Here is an 18,357-nt window from a genome sequence, read left to right on the forward strand (position 1 = left end):
TGATCTCTAAGGATTGGACCACAACGGGACGAGTCTCATGGTCCTCAGCACACTGCACGTAGTCAGGGATGCTCATGTTGCAGGCCCTGCCGAGAGGGGAGACGAGATTGAGGTACATACTCTGCTGTGTGCTAAGGGCCCATCTGGGTTGTGGTGACCTCGTGTGTACCAGCCAGAAGGCAAGGGAAGCTAAAGCAAATCCGGGGGTACAGTTTGTCCTCAGAGTCTGCACATGGCTACTGTAGCTCGGATCATATTTCCCAGATTTTGGTCTAGGCTTCCTGCCTCTGCAGAGAACGGTCATTTCTTATTTTGTATTTCCAAGCACCTAGCAAGGCCCTGATGCAAAGTCACTGCTCAAAAATGCTGAATAAAGAAATGCACAAAGGAAATGCTTTCCCCAACCCCCTTCAGCAGAATATAAAGAAAAGGACCACAGTAGCATCAAAAGATCTGGATTTCTATCCAATTTATTTGAACTCCTAAGCTTCATAATAATGGATAAGAAAACTTGCCTTGGGGAAGAGGGTACAGTTCAGTGGTAGAGCACATGCTTAGCATGTACGACGTCCTGGGTTCAAACCACAGTACCTCATTTTAAAAAATGACACAAATAAATACACCTAATTACCCAGCTGAAAAAGTATTTTTTAATTCAAAACTCAAAAAACACCTTGCAATTGACACAACATTGTGAACTTGACTATACTTCAATTAAAAAAAAAATCCTTGCCTTACAAGAATATATCTGGATTACGGATGTTTGAAAATGTAAAATGCCTAAGGTACCACCTGCATAAAAGGAGGTGACTGTACAAATGTTCTATCCCTCCTTTATGAGCTATACTTCCTTTGGGGGGGTTATAAACTCTCAGAGCTAATTTTTTCAGATTAAAAATATAAACATTACCTGATTCTCAGTACTGCTGAAGAATCAGATAACCCTAAGAAAGCATCTGACACAGAGTTTACTCAATAAATGTTTGTTGAATGAATGAATAAACAAGGAAAGTGAATGCTGCTCCCTGCCACAAACCATCATAATGGTACTGCCTGGAAATCCCAAGCCCACGTTCACCCTACTCTGCACTAACAATGTGGGTGACCTGGGCAGGCCTGTGTGCTTCTCTAAGCCCCAGTTTAATCATGAATATAAATAAGGGCAATAACACAAACCTCAAATTGTTAGTGGGTCAGTAATGAATTGTACCCCAACACTGCAAGATGGAACCATTAAGAAAACTGGGCAAAGGGTCCATATGCCCTCTCCATATAATCTCTTACTACCACATGGGAATCTACATTACATCTGAAAATTAAAAGTCTAATATTTTAAAGAGGTTATCGAGGTTAGGTGAGCTCACTGTCTCAAATAAGGAACACACAGTACAAATAGTACAATGCCCAGCCCATGATATACACTCAGTTAACATTCCCACTGAACCCAATAGTCCCTCCAACTTCAGAGCAAGAGGATGGGTCCTCGTGGCAACAGGCCACAGCACCTGAAGCTAACAAAGCTAATGGTGTCCACTTCCAAGAGCCCCTGTCACCACCCTTGTTCTAATATTCTATTTGTAATTTTTTACTTTTCATTAAATTGAAACTCCCAATTGCATACAATTCTTACCAGATATCATGATGGCAGCCCTTCAAAGCCTGACCACAGAGATCAAGATGGCAGCCCTTCTTGGTGAAACAGTAAAATGAAAAGCCATTTCCACAAGACCTCTGTGTAAATCTACTAGGTAACTTCATCCTAGACTGAAGAAGAGGACTGGGGAGTAGGGGGTAAACTGAGGGACGGAGTAATATGGGCCACCTGTCCCACGATGGACTTTAGACTCACCCTCACCCTCCAGGAACTTCAAAATACACACAGACAGAGTGCTATGGACAAGAATTTTTTTTTAATCAAATTCCTGAATCCCTAGCAGATATTGTTCCTACCGAGACACAAATGGCTTATGTGTATAATGTTTCACAAAAGCCTTAAAATATTATCACCCAAACTTGACCCATCAAGAAACTGAGGTAGAGAAGTTTATCACATTCTACAAGATTAGAGAGAGGCCATGTCAAATACCGTATTTAAATCCAAGTCCCTGCTCCAGTGCTCACACTAGAAAGTGTCACATACTGCCCCTTTCCTGACCTCTCCCTGCAATAAATCTCTGAAGAGTCTTTTCTGTGTCACCTGCAATCAAAATCACACCAATTTTTCACAAAGAGCTATGTCACTCCTTGGAGGACTTATCAAAATCTAAAGGGTTGGGTTGAGAGGAGAGATTTGCATTTTCTGTTTCCCAAAGTAAACATGGCTTTAAAAGAAACTGAAAAGTACTTATCTAGTCTATGCCCTCATTGTGCAGAGAAAGAAACGGAGGCTCAGAGGAGAAGAGGAAATGGCATTATTAACAAATATTGCCTCAGCGCGGCACCAAGCCAGCCGTGGGCTCTTCTAGGGGAGGATCTGGAAGGCCCAGGAGAATGAGTGTTAGAAAATAGAAAGAGAAGAAGCATATAAGGCCCCGTCTCTACACCACCATACCATGAATTTCCACCAATTACCCAGTATGGGTGCAGCCAATATTAAGGTTGTCTAAACAGGTTATAGAAACCAGGAATTCTCAACCATAGTGGAAATTCCAGCATTTACTGTGCTTTTTTCCCAGTCCAACCATCAATTCAGTGGACACTCTGTACCAGGGACTGCACGAGGCCTGGAGTTCTCCCAAATAAAGATCTCTATTACCACGTGTGCAAACCATATAACGGCCACCAGAAGAAAAGTGCCCACAGATAAGATGGAATTACTGAAACTGAAAGCACCCAAAGAGCATATATTACTAGGAAAAACGGTGCTCCTAGAAATGGACTCATGGACATAGAAAGCAAACTGTGTTTAGCAGGCAGGAAAGGGGGGATTAACAGATACAAATTAGTAAATATAAAATAAATGACAAGGACCTGCTATATAACACAGGGAACTATATTCAATTTCTTGTAATGAGTTATACTAAAAACAATCTAAAACATATGTATATACATATGCATATGTTTATAACTGAATCTCTGCTGTACACCTGAAACTAACATTGTTAATTGACTACACTTAAATAAAAAATAATTTAAAAAATAAGTAAAAATAAAAGCAACGCCGTTAAGAAAAAATAAAAAACACTCTAATCCCCTTAGCTGTAGGTGGTGGAGAATTCTGGTTGCAAGCACCAAGTCCACTGGATCACTCCAGCACTGGCTGTCACTCTTTCTGAACATCAGGGAGTCACTTGCTTCACTGAGGTTTCTTTTCTCTTCTGTGAAAGGCTACAGTTGCAACTAACGATGTATAGAATCTCATCATTCACAAGCCCAACAAGTAGTGAGGACTTCCCATGGGCCAGGCTCTGGACAGAGGAAAAGATAGGGTCCCAGATATATTCATGGGTAGAAGAAGTTTATGCCATAAAGACATTAATTCTTCCTGTTTTGATAGACAGATTCATTGCAATTCTGATTAGAATTCCTTCAAGATTTTTCTTGGAATGTAACAAGTTAATTTGTGGTCAGGAATAGCCAAGAAATTTCTTTAGAACCACCACTGGGGAGGGGTGGTTATGTCATTCATTTCCACAACTCTTTCTGAAGTGATGAAAACGTTCTGGAATAATAATGGTTGCACCACTGTGAATATGCTAAAAGCTGCTGAATTGTACCATTTAAATGGATGGAATTCATGGTGTGTGAACTATATCACAATAACACTGTTACATGAAGAAATATTTCTTGACAATTATTTTTCTGTTTATACCACTAGTCTATCACACAATTTAAGAAAAACAAAAAACCAAAACAAACCAAACTGTGCCAGGAGCTCTTTAGGACTGCAATATCCCTGGGTCTCCAAGGCCTCTGGTGGTGCTGTTCCTCTTAACACACACTAGCTGGGCTGGGCTAGTTAGGGACTGTAACTATCTTTTTAAAATCGAGGATCACTCCTTTCACCCTGGGAGAGGGAAGGAAGGAGGATGTCACAGCCTCATGCCTTCAGCTCATTTTTAACAGAACCAAGGCCTGCTTTCACCACTGTAATCACTCTCACTATAAAAACACGTGACATCAACAAGCACAGCCATGATAACACCTGAAAGTGTTAAAAGTACTTACCTGCAGCAGAAAAACTGAGGGAGGAGACAGAAGCTCGCTCAGCACTGAGGCTCCCTTTTCCCGACTCCAACTGGAGAAGCAGGGCGTTACTGCCGGAGGTTCTCAGCCCAGGGAGCAGTGCCCAGGCCACTGAGCTGGTCCTCCGGGAGCGGGAAAGGGAGAGGAGGGCTGCCCCGGGGAGGAGGGAAAGGGGAGGGACGCGGGCTGCAGCCCTGCTCGGAAGCCAGCCCCAGCCCCAGCCCCATCCCCCCGCCCCGCCCGGGTCCGCAGACCCCGCCCGCCCGGACACAGCCCTCCCAGGGGCGTGAACGGGCCTGCGGCCGAGTAGAGGATGCCGTGGAGGAGAGGACTCGCGGGTGGGAGATAGGAAGGGGACGCCAGCCGCGGACTGAGGGGATCCCGGCTGGGTGAGAGGTAGCAGGTGCACACCTGACCCTGGACAGCTGTGGCCGGGGCTCCGGGGCAGGTGGCGCTGTGAGAGGGGCTGGCCTGGGCAATTCAGCTGAACCCGGGCTGACTGGCGCCCTGAGGGCTGTGACAGGCGGACCGCCCTCCCGCCGCCGCCTGACCCCTTTCCCGGGAGCCCCCCACCTTGCACTTCCACAACCAGAGGCCCCGGCCCCAGGCAGGAACCAAAGGCCTAACGGGTGACAGAGTTGAGAAGCCTTTGGGCCCGATCCCCGGCTCGGATACGGAGCTTCCAACCAGGGGACCACCTGGCACTACTGCGCATTCGCAGAGGGCCAGCGATCCTCTCTGGGTTCTGCAAGAGAAGGTGGGACATCGAGGGAGGGAGAAGATGGGAGCGGGTGGAGCGGAGGGGAAAAGTGGAGGGATACAGATGGACAGGATGAGCACAGAGTAGGGAGGGGTATGGAGAGGGGAGGGTGGTAGCGGTGTTGGAGAGAAAAAGCTTTACCTCTGGGGCACCCCTAGGCGGCAGACCTGCCTCTGTACCCTTCTGTAACCCTTCAAATCCCGCAGCTCAAGTTTTACCTCCCTGATCCAGCCCTCCAACCGATGCTTCTGCAGAAGCCCTATGGGGATAACACCCATTGCCCCCACGCGGAACTGGGTTTTCTGTTGCTCTGAGAACCAAGCACCCGCAGGTGTTGTCGCTCAGAACTACCTTGGGAAAGGTACATATTCCCCTTTTACAAGCTGGGAAACAGGCAGGCAGGATCTCTGCCTTAGCTCCACTATCCCAGGTGTTGGGCTGGCGGGGAGCGGGATGGTACAAGATCAGAGCCCCAGACAGAGCAGACTGCCTGAGTGTTGGTGCATAGTCCCCATCCCTCCTGGGTAAACCATACCCCACCCTAGTGGAAACATCAAGGGCTCACAGTAGTTCCCTGGGTGTGGGAGAGCTGTCCTCATGTGAAGGAAAAGTCCAGCTGGGCTAACAAGCTAAGTCACAAATCTAAGTGTGATAAGGGTCGGTTTACTGATCTAAATTATGCTGGACTATCTCATATATCTGAAGTTTAGTGTCAGTTTATTGGGCTAAAAACCTAACTCGTAATTCCAAGCACAACAGGTGTCAGTAATGTGATCTATTACAAATTGATAAGCTCCAGTGTACTGATTCCTTGCTTTTTGTTCTTTGAGCCTTACTGGCTAATTCCCCCTTACTTGTAATTAAGCCTTCAAAACCTCATGTGCATGTTTTGGAGGTGCTCAGAACTTCGGAGCAGAAGCCCCTCTGAGCACACCGGCATAATACTTCTGAGTACACCAACACCCCGATTGGTGCCTGTTTCTTGGCTGGCCTGTTTCCATAACACTCAGCTCCAGTGCCCAGCTTTCTAGGTAGATAGGAGTGTTACCAAGTCGAAATTCCTTCTCCTCAGTGCAGGACAGGACAATAAGTTGGGAGACCAGATGTTGGGGCATGGAATAGCAAGTTTCTGTAGACCTAGATGGCAAACTAATGTCCTGGAAAACCATCTCCCCAAGTCACAATTCAGGCTCCTTTCCTATGTGCTTGGTTGTTGCAAACTTCTTAGTGTAGGAATTCCTTCTTGTTAGAATCCTTTCTTCTTGCAGCTATCTGCGTGGGTCAGATCCCTGCAATCCTCCAACAAAACAAAAGTTATTTTCTATTATGCAATTTGCTATCTTTTAATGAGTGAAAAAGTGTTAAATATCCTTAAAGGTCTGAGCCTTCAGAATAGGATCTCCTGTTTATTTCAGGCTCTAGGCAACATTGTTTTACAAGCAAGATGAAGCCTAGGAGACAGAGCATAGGGTTAAATTCAAAGGAACAGATCTAATATGGAGTCAGATTTGTTCTGTTCTATTACCCGGCCAGAAGCCACTTGAGGATTTAAATCCCTTTAAGTTAAAAATAACTAAAATTTTAAAGTAATTTACATACATAGGTGGGAATGCGCAAAGCATATCTGGAAAAGCACCCAAAGGATAGTAAACAGTGGCATCTCCAGAGAGGGCTGAAAGAACAGAGGATGAGGGAAATCTTTCACTTGTGTATTTTTGTGCTCTATATGAGATTTTTTTTTAACCATTTGCTTGTATTTCTTTTTCAGTTAAAAAAAATGTGTAATGGAGCAAAGAATTAACTAGCTTAGCAAATAGAGCAGCCATGGAATCACTGAGTCATCACTTTTGATTTAAGCCAGAAAGCATTTATTGACTCCCTCCAATGTCCTCAGTCCTGTTTTAAGACTTCTTTTAATATTATTATTATTATTATTATTACTACTACTACTACTAATATTACAATTACTATTATTACTATTATTAATATTATTTTATGAAATAATAACACTGTTTACCTCACACCTGCCCATGGCTGGTGGAAAACCAACTGAGTTTTTATTGTGTTGTTTTCCAAGGAGTAGAGATGAGTTTATAAACAGAACACATCTTCAGGGTAAAATAGGCAGAGTGCTTTTCCAGCAGGCCAAACAGCTATGAAGGGTTTTCTACAGAGGCGCCCAGAAGCTGAGAGAGAAAGCCTCCAAGACACTACAAAAAGCTGACCAAACTGTCTTCTCCATGGCACTACTGAAATAGGAAATTACAAATCTGACTCCATATTTGATCTGTACCTTTGACTTTAACAAACCCAAGTTAATATGCTCTGGTCCTTTAATGGGTTATGATATCACTTAGGAGATGGATAGTTCAACAAGGAACCACTCTGCCGTGATTACGGAGCCGGGGAAAGGGATGGGCTGCAAGATATATGACGCAGCCGCAACTGTGCCCGGGCTTCTAGGCAGGTATCCAAAATCGCCTCGACAAGGTGTCAAACACTTGTGCCCACGTCCTCATCAAAAGACATGTATTAAAGACAAATGGAACCATATAAAAGGCCAATACCCTTGCTGGGTACACCGTCCAAAGAACAAAGTCTTAGTTTGACAACTGGCCATCTCGGTTCCCTGGGATTCATTCTTGAAGAACCTTAAAAACCACTCCTCTGTCCTCAAGAAGTGCTTCATATTTGTCCTATCTTTGGCTCAGGGATGGAGCACGTTCAAGTGAACTTTAATGTCTGCACAGATTTGACTGTCTTTCTCCAGGTTCACTTGTCCATTCCAAAGAGGCCTGAGCTAAGCCCATCCTCCGTAAGATCTATTCCCTCCAGTGACAGCTCATTGAGCCTGCAATTAAAAGCCAAGTGAACAAGACTGTCCTCAGCTAACATGTTCACCCACCCTTCACTGTTTTCTTAATCTCCTCTCCTGGCTAATTGCAACAGACTAACAACTCCCTCCACCAAGATACCCAACTATGTCATTTTGTCTCCCCAAAGAGAAATTAAGGTCCATAAAAGAGGAAACAACTGCACAGTCACCTCTGAATTCTTAGCATATAGTAATGTCAATAAATAGAACTCAGATTATTGCTACTTTCCTTTAAAACCTTTCTGGTTATTTGAATGAGACCTTGGAAGAGAGGTGTTTGCTGTCTAATATCTTGATCCAAAAGACTCTGGAGGCCTTTTTCGGAATGGCTGTTCACTAATTTATTCAAAACACAACTTATCAATCAAGGAGTAGCTGTGGTTTTCTGCCAGGAGTTTGTGGTCACTCTCATGCCAGAACAGCTTTAAACTATATCCTTACTTTGGATTTGTTATTTTTCCCTACTTCCAACAAAATTGACTTTCCTTACTTTCTTGCCTTGAGGAATTTCTTTTTCCTCTTTCACCCTTTAGTAAACCAAGATTCTCAGGTTGGTCTAGGCCCATTATATGATCACCCATCCAACTCCTAGTGTGAGAGGCCTGGGGCTCACCACCTGCCCTCCTGTCAAGGCAACTGAAAATCAGTTCAGGAGCCAACCAGCACCCCACGGCTTCTAACACTCACGTATCTCCCAGAATCCCTGCTTTCTCATTTGTCTTGGCTTCTGAGAATTTCCCCTCACTTTCTTGACAATTAGTTGTGCAGCTTGAAATATGAGGTAGGAAGGTTTTTATTTCTTAATCAGCATTTTAAAGAACTTGTCTAATGAAGGTTTCTAAGAGTTTCTAGAACCCTCGATTGCCGAGACAGAAACCACACTAGACATTTTCTAAATTTAGCTCTCATGTGCAGTTTTTCTTTGCTTTTGTTTTCTTAACTGCTAACAGACATTATTTAATTAAAAAAAATAAGGCCCCCAAAATGATAGAACACTGAAGGGGCAAACAAAATTAAAGGGCAAAGACAGAAAAATGATAACTACTCTACAAAGTTAATATAATACATACACTAAGTATCAGATCAACACTTCTCAGTAACAGCTAATTGAAACATGACCATGAGGTAAAATTACTCTCCTATCAGGACATGGCCAACAGAAAATACAATTAAACCAAAACACTAATATCCTAAGTCTTTCAAGGTACAGAACGCTACAAGCTAAATGTGTCTACTTCTTGAAATGAGGTAGACTCACCAGCTCTTCTCTGTGGAGCCTGAGCCCACGGGAGGACGGTGAAGTGAGCTCTGTAAGTACCCAATTAGCAAAGTGAGTGATGAATAAATAGACGTGAGCTTTGATGACAGAGATGATACTACTATTCATTTGTCCTGTAAATTATGACTTCACTTTCAGTGATCAATAATTCGGCGTCCTCAGGATTTGAGATTTTAGGAAAATACACAGCCTGGGCCAAGACCTCCTATTTAAGCTCGTGACACTGCATGTAGATGTTTCAAGGGCACCTCCAACTCCACCTGCAAAGAGCTGTCTTCACGCTGCCCCTCCCATAGCCGTCCTGCCCAGGGCCTCTGTTCGGGGGGTAAGGTCTCCCTGCGTTTACCAACTCAGGCCCATCACTCACAGATTCGAATGGACCCCTCCTTCAGGGACCAGATGTCCTCAGTCACCGAGTCCCACCACCCTAAACTGACCTACCAGATACTCACTGGCACTCACTCAGCACTGACTCTGTGCTGTAGACCATGCTGCACACTGCACAGTGTATCTCACTGGATCTCCACAACAGTCCTGGGAATTGGGTACATCACTGCTTCAATTGACTAGATAAATTGTTTCACTTCCTTGCCTGTGACATTCAAACTGACACGGCTACTGAGCCACAAGCCTGGGCCTGAAAACCACTTGAAAATTGAACACTGCTACACCTCGCAGCCACCCTACTCTGACTCATCGCATCACCTCCTGCCAAGCCTTCTAAATTTTTCCAAGCATTCTACAAGACAAATGTGAACTACGAGAGCACCCCACTATCCTACTTAAAATCTGTCAATGATGGTCCACTCCCCTTAGGAGAAAGCCCCACCGGGCTTGAGCACAGCCTAAGGCCCCAGCATCCGCGTTCCCTGCACGGCCGCGCCACCTCACCCACCACGCAGCTCTACACATGCCATGTCCAGGACAGGGATGCTGACTCCGCACAACCCAGGGCTTGTCTCACTCGAACAATGATCACTTTCTTCAATGTTCATCTTCTTCATTGCTGACTCTCACAAAAATATTTTCTCATGATGAATCAATATCTTTTTCCTTATAAATTCTCATCATTGATAGTGAGCTCCCCCCAAAAGAGAGAACACATAATTCTCAGTCTCCTTATTTGTAAAGTGAGAATAACAAGGAAATATGAGAGGTTTTAAGAGAAATAATATTCATGTGAGGCTGAGGGACAATTCCATCATACAGTAAGCACTCAATATGTACTTACTTAATATTAATAAGAATATATTGCATTCCAGCAACCTTCAATCAATGTTTTATGACATTGTCCAACAGACTACTGACAAATTGTTGGATGAGCCCCTTAGAGCAGATCACCACAAGCGTACTGGGAGAGGTAAGCGCTGACTCAGTTACAGCTGCAGCCACCCAGCACTACGGGGCGGGGGCAGTTTGCTCAAACTCTTACATGTTGCTTAAGCATTTAGTTCTCATTATTGAATAAAGACAGGTGTTCTTTAGTCAAATCTCCTGAAACATAAATCTTCAAAGATTGATGCAAATTAGGTTTCAAGTACAACACTCTAACTAGAATTTATCTGAAACTTATAGTCTTAGCTACACCACACATCAAAAGGGCATTTTCTTAATGTATCTGACTAAATACACTGAAAGGGTTGTTTAAAAGAAATTAAGAAAAGGCCATTCTGAATAAGCTCTCAGTACCATCTGCACAAAGCCCCACCCAAGGGTCTCATTTCTCACTTCCACATAGGTGTTTTCAGGTAGCTTAACTTGGGTCTTGGTTTCTTATAACACGGGGCGGGGAATAGTTGTGGATAGATTTATGTAGCAAATATATACCTATGGTATTTGCTGTGAAGGACTTCTAGAAATAAGAAGATTGATATATAGTCCCACCCATAAGAAACTCAGCCTTTGCATTAAAAATAAAGTGAGAGATACATTTAACAAAAATTTACAAGATTTGTACATTGAAATTTTTGAAGTATCACCAAAATAAATTTTAAAAGATCTACATATATGGAAGACATTCCATTTTCATGGAATGATTGACAAAATTATTATAAATGTTAAGACTCCTCAAAGTGATCTATATAATCAGTGGAATCCCTATCAAAATTCCAGCTAGCTTCTTTGCAAAAATTGAAAAACTGATCCCAAAATTCACATGGACATGCAAGGGGCCCAGGACAGCAAAAACAACCTTGAAACAGAAGAGTAAAGTTGGAGGACTCACTTTAAAGTGTACTAAAATGCTATAGTACTAAGTCAGTATGATACTGGCATAAGTTTGGATAAATAAATCTAAGAGACACAATAAAAACTCACGGGGAAAACTTACACTTGCAGACAGATTTCCACTAGTTGGCCAAAAACTCTCCATTGAAAGAATAGTCTATTCAACAAATGGTTCAGGGACAGCTGGGTATCTGCAGGCAAAAGAATCAATCTGGAATCTGAACGCCCATATTTTATATAACAAATAAAATTAATTCAAAATAGATCACAGACAGAAATGTAAAAATTAAACCTATACACTTTCTAAAAGAAGACACAGTATAAATCTTTGTGGGCTTAGGATAGGCTTTTGTTTCCTAGATACAAAACCAAGAGCACAAATGATAGAAGAAAAAAGCAGATAAACTGGACTTCATCAAAATTAAAACCTTTTTCTTACAAAGGACATCATCAAGAAAGTGAAATGACAGGGAAAATGGGTATCTCAATTGAGAGAGTGCATGCTTAAAGGATAAATTAAATAAATCATTACATCTAACTACCTCCCCTGTAAAGAAATTGTTTTAATGTTTAAAAAAAATATAGTGAAAGGACAATGTGAAGAATAGATGGAAAATTTTGCAAAGCATGTGTCTAATAAGAGAGTAGTATCCAGGATATATAACGAATGCTTTCAACTGAACAATACAAGGATATAGGTCCAATATTTAAATTTACCACGAATTTAAATAGATATACAAATGGACAATAAGCATATGAAAAGATGCTCAGCATCACTAGGGAAATCAAAAACAAAATGAGATCTCATTTTACACCCACTAGAATGGTTATAACCAAATCATGGACAATAACAAATGTCATTCAGGAGGCAGAGTAACCTCATATGCGGCCAGAGGTAAGGGGCAATGGTGCAGCTTCTTTGGAGAAGTCTGGTATTTCCTCAAAAGCTTAGAGTTATATGGCTCAGCAATTCCACTCCTATATGTAGAGTCATCCCTCAATACCCTTCGGGGGTTGGTTTCAGGAACCCCACACCCTGGATACCATAACCCAAGGATGTTCGAGTCCCTTTACAATCAGCCATCTGGATCCATGTAGTGGAAACTACAGATATGGCAGGCCAAATGTACAGCCAACAGAATGAAAACATATTCTCATAAAAAATTTCACATCAATATTCATAGCAGTATCATTTAGAGTAGCCAAAAGTTACTAACAATATGCACCCATCAATGAACGGATAAACAAAATTACCAAGAATAGGCCCACAAACTTTTGGTCATTGAAACTTTGACAAAGGAGGTCAGAGCATAGAATGGAGTAAAGACAGCCTCTTCAGCAAATGGTGTAGGGAAAACTGAACAGCTGCATGTAAATCATTGAAGTTAGACTACTTCCTCACAGCATACACAAAAATGAATTCAAAATGTGTTAAAGAATTAAACATGTAGACAAGACACTATAAACCTCTTAGAAACAACCATAGGCAAAACATCTGACATACATCTCAGCAATGTTTTCCTAGAGCAGTCTACTCAAGCAATAGAAAAACAACCAAAAATATACAAGAGGGATCTAATTAAACTTACAAACTTTTACACAGCTAAGAAAACAGTAAGCAAAACAAAAAGACAACCAACCTATGGAATGGGAGAAAATATTTGCAATAAATGAAACTGCTAGGGGCTTAATTCCCAGAATATGTAAACAGCTTTTACACTTAATAAGAAAAACAAACAAACAATTCAATTCAAAAATTTGCAGAAGTCCTAAAGAAACTTTTCTCCAATGAAGACGTACAAGTGGCCAGTAGGCACATGAAAAAATGTTCAATATCATTATCAGAGAAATGCAAATCAAAACTGCAATCAAGTATCACCTCTCACCAGTCAGAATAGCCATCTTTCAGAAGTTCACTGACAATAAATACTGGAAAGTCTCTGGGGAATTGGGAACACACCTACACTGTGGTGGGAATTCAGTTTGGTGGAGCCATTGTGGAAAACTGTATAGATGTTTCTCTAAAGACAAAAAATTTACTTCCCATATGAACCAGCAATCCCATTCCTGGGCATATATCCAGAAGGAACCCTAATTCAAAAAGACACCTACACCCCAATCTTCACAGCAGCACTATTTACAATAGCAAGTCATGGAAGCAACCGAAATGTCCACTGAGAGATGACTGGATAAAGAGGTTGTAGCATATTTGTCCAATAGACTACTATTCAGCCATAAAATAATAATAAAATAATGCCATTTGTAGCAACATCAATGGACCTGGAGAATGTCATTCTAAGTGAAGTAAGCCAGAAAGAGAAAGGAAAATACCATATGAGATTGCTCACATGTGGAATCTTAAAAAAAAAAAAGAAAGAAAAAAAATAAACTTATCTACAGAACAGAAACAGACACAGAGACTTAGAAACCAAACTATGGTAACCAGTGGGGAGAGGGTGTGTGAAGGAATAAATTGGGAGTTCAAGATTTGCAGATACTGAGTATGTAAAGAATAAACAGCAAGTTTATACTGTATAGCACAGGAGAATATATTTAATATCTTATAGTAACTTATGTTTAAAAAGAGTATGAAAATGACTACAGGTATGTTCCTATTTAACTGAAGTGTTGTGCTGTACACAAGAAACTGACACAACATTATAAACTAACAAGACTTCAATGAAAATATTTTTAAATAGACCAAAGACGAAAAAAAATGGAAAAGGATATTATCAAACAAAAAGAATAAAGTAATGATTCAGGCTACTATATGGATGAACCTTGAAACTTTATGCTAAAATAAACCAGACACAAAAAGCCAAATAGTGCCCTTTAAAGTGAACTGTATCTAAGCGTTTATTTTACTACTCCTGTAAATTTTCCAGAGGTTTGAAATCTATCAATATCATAATAAAATATATTATACATTAAAAACTTAAAACGCTTCCTCACAGGAGGGCTTTTATTATTAAATGCAGAAACGCATATAAAGCTCTTGGAAAAACACTTTGCACGTCCACACACAGTCACTGCTGTCACTGCCACTCAGAAGGTGGTGCCAGGGTTGATGAGAGCTGCCTCCAATTGCTCCCCTGCAGACAGTTGTGAAGGCCTGAGCTCTGACAGACAGGGTGAGCGTGAACATGGGTCAGACACAGCCACGTCCCAGACTCTGCGTTACCCAACTTTCTTATACAAACTTCAACATGTAATGTAAACACGCTAGAGGGATGTATCTTACAACACAGGGAATACAGACAATGTTTTACAGTAACTATAAATGGAGCATCTATTGTACACCTGAAACTAATATCATATTTTAAATCAGCTATATCTTTCTAAAAAATTAAAAAATATTTTTAAAATGCTATCACTTTAATATTCAGTTCGGTTTTTAAGTAACTAATAAACAGCTCAGAATGTATAAAAGCATTTAATTGTGCTGTTTATTTACATATTTATTTACATTCAGCCTCTTGCTAAAAGAATTTAAACAATTCTTTTATAAACAGCTTACAACCATAACAACAAAAAGGCAAAACTGAGAGTGAAGAGAAAATGGAGATTCAATACTTAAATGAAACCAGGGGGAGATAAACTCAAAAAAATGGATTCCATGAAGTCAGGGCAAGTGTTAAAGGCTGACTAGAAATTCAGCTGTAGGATTCTTGGCAGCTAAATCAAAAAGAAAAGATGATGGAGCGGGTGGTAGAGCGTGTGTTTTAGCATGCACGGGGTCCTGGGTTGAAGCCCCAGGGCTTCCACTAACAGATAAATACATCTAATTACCTGCCCCCCTAAAAGATCACCAAAGAAAAGAAAAAGAGAAATTTCTTTCCCAAAGAACCCTGATAATAAATTTGGATTAAATATTTAAAAAAAGAAAAAAAGAAAAATACAAAAGATAAGTGACACTGTGAAGGAAAACCCCAGCTGGGGTAACAAGCTAAGTCACAAATGTAAGTGTGATAAGTGTCAGTTTAGTGACGTAAGGTTTGCTGGGCTACCTGGTAAATCTGAAGTTTAGTGTCAGTTTACTGGGCTAATAAGCTAACCCGAAAATCCAAGGTCAACATTTGTCAGTAACGTGATCTGTTCCAAATTGATAAGCTTCAGTGTACTGATTCCTTGCTTTTTGTTGTTTGAGCCTTACTGGCTAATAGCCCCATACTTGTAATTAACCCTATAAAACCTCATGTGCACGTCTTGGAGGTGCTCAGAGCTTTGGAAAAGAAACCCCTCTGAGCCTGCACGTGTAATAATTCTCAGTACTCCAACCCTATGTGTGATTCTTATTTTTTGGCTGGCCTGTTGTTTCCATAACAACACAAGCGATAATGCCCGTGAGATAAATCTGGGGAGGCTGCTGGCAGATCCCCATGTCTCACGTGGGAAAATCTGAAACATCCTTCTCAACACTCAGAGTCATCATAAGCCCACCCAACACCTCCCGCCGTTAAATGCAGGAGCACGGTTAGGGCCCGGCCTTTGCTGTCTTTGTGTCATCACAGTGATACAGGATGGAAGGGGGAAGAGCACAGCCATTCAAGGAAGGCCACCGCAATTGACATCAAAATGGTGAAGGATTCAACCCCCAATAGGCCTTGAGGCTCAGGATGAAGAGATTTAACTTCTAGCAGATCTTGAGATTCAGTAAACACCCATTGTAATAGTAACGTGGTGAATAACATGCCCCAGGCAACATGGCAGTCCCAATGATAGCCACAAAAGGTCAAAGGGTGGGAAATGGCCAACTCCCTGGAAATCCCAGCCCCTTACCCTAAGGCTGGTCCTTCTACTTATTAGCATATGAAACCACCAAGCCCAAGAAAACAAGCAACACAGCGCCACCTCGCGGTCACCACTCTCTTTCCCTCTTTGGAGAAGGCCCACACTCTGTCTGTGGAGTGTGTACCTACTTCGAATCTGTGCATCAAACCCCCACACCTCGTGAAGTTTCTCTTGCATTTCAATGTATCTCTCTGAGTATATATACCTTTACTCAACACTGGCTTGCTCTTGAATTCTTTACTGCATGAAGTCAAAGAACAAAATCTGGTGGGGCACATCCCAGGGGCTAAACGATAGCGTGGGGCACAGCCCTTCTCATGCCCAACGCTTTTTATTCTTGTATCAACAGGACTGGGCTGTGAAGCGAGGTCTGAGGCCCCAGCTAAGGGACAGAACCAGCCTCCAGGGCTCCAATTTGCGGGCAGCCTCTCCCCCAGCTTGGGCCTTGGGGTCTGCCGGGATCTCTGTGTTTCTCTGTTGTGCTGACTCCCCAGCCATACAGCGTACTCCTAGGCCTGTCCCCACAAAACCCTTCTCTCCAAAATACAAGCACATCATGTCACAATCCTTTTGTTCAACCAAGAAATGTTCAGCTCACTTTTTTCTCCCCAATAAAGTACCCAACTGTCCTCCCTCCCATCACATCACTTCTTTCTTTGTGAGAACTCTGCACTCGCCACACCCCATCCTGAACACAGGTGTCTTGCTGGCTGTGACCGAGATGTTTCTTTCTCACACAGCAAGCGTCCTTTCTCTTTCCCCTTGTTACCTTAAAAAAGCCTTTCCTGAGTCACCCACCCCTCTGAATATGAACTCACAATGTGCTGAGGTTGCAGTCACTATGTGCATACATCCCAGTTTTGGTTAGGTTTCCTTCGCAAGATCTTCATTAAAGAGCTGCATCTAGAAGTTTAACGAGGCTATTCTTTCATCTGAGTGGAGGAGACTGCAAAAAATTTTAATGGCTTTGAAGAGAGAGTTAAACAGGGACAGAGATGTTGCGGGTCCTAGTCAAAAGTGTCATGAGGAAAAATGTTCTCCCAAGGCTCAGAGTGGCTTCTGAAAACGGAGTCAGCAGGGAGGAAGTGACAGGCAGTGATTAGGGTGGGTGATACAGATTACGCTCCCCCAGCTGGGGAAGAATAGGTTTTTTTCTTGTTTTCCAAACAATTTCTTACTACTTTTTTTCCTTATTGCCACATACCATTTCCTACGAACTAGGCATATCAATGTCAGTCATTTGGGCCACTTGGGAGAAGCTACACGATGCCATTCACAGGGCTGGGGCATGACAGCCACACCAGTCTAGGTTGAAAGACCAGTGGGGGTGTTTCCAAGGTAATCACGGGCATGCAGCAAACTACCCAGCTTCAATGACCTCATCTCAAAGCTGGGGTCAATAAAACTACCAAGCAAAGTGCGTGATGATTATGGCCGATGTTTACTAGGTAAGTGCCCGTGAAAGCTGCCGCTTAATAGGGAATGAGTACAATCAGTGAGGCCCTGTCTACCTACCCACACGCGCCCTGCCTTCCTACCTTGTTGCAACAGCAGAGCTTCTTTAGCTGAGATGAACGCACCCAGACCAGCCCAGATGGGAAAGCTCCCAGCTCTGCACGGCGAGACGTGTTCCTTTCCTTCTCAGAGCTGATCACAGTTTGCTGTCGTCTGTTTTTATGTTTATCCCTTTTGTAACTGCCTCCCCTCCGGAGTTTTTGCTCAAGCAGCACAGGGCCAGGTGTGTTTTGCTTCCTGCCGGATATTCTTGGCAGGGAAACAGCCAACTCCATATCTGGCTCTGGTGCTGAACGGAGAGAGCAGAAGGCCCAGGGGCCCATGCTGAACCAAGGCCCCTGCACCCAAAATTATGGTCTGACTTTGGGCTAATTACACAGTCTTCTTTACCCTGATATTCCTCATCTGTCCATGAAAATAACTGCCCATGTCACACAGAGTTACAAGTATTAAAGGAAATCACCAAATTCACAACCTAGCCAAGGGGCTACAAATGCATCCTCAACAGACAAATGCTGCCTTTATGGCTCTGACACACGCTAAGCGGGGCGGCCCCACACAGTGAACACTGCTAAGTGCCAGTGTGTTAAATGCTTCATGTGTGCTATAATACTCTTTAGATCTTACAACAATCCCAGGAAGAAACGAATATTATCATGCCCATTTCACAGATTCACCAACAGGTTAAGAGAATATGCATTCTATTCCAAGGCCCTATGTTGAAGA

At 42.4% G+C, this 18,357-nt stretch overlaps 1 protein-coding gene across 1 annotated transcript in view; it reads right to left on the minus strand.

Annotated features, from left to right (window-relative positions):
* LOC140687383 (trafficking protein particle complex subunit 9-like) overlaps positions 1-18,357 on the minus strand; it is a 136,848-nt gene that overhangs the window by 103,977 nt on the left and 14,514 nt on the right. The window lies entirely within an intron of this gene.

The sequence above is a fragment of the Vicugna pacos genome, chromosome 19 (assembly GCF_048564905.1).
Source record: "Vicugna pacos chromosome 19, VicPac4, whole genome shotgun sequence".
Lineage (NCBI taxonomy): Eukaryota > Metazoa > Chordata > Mammalia > Artiodactyla > Camelidae > Vicugna > Vicugna pacos.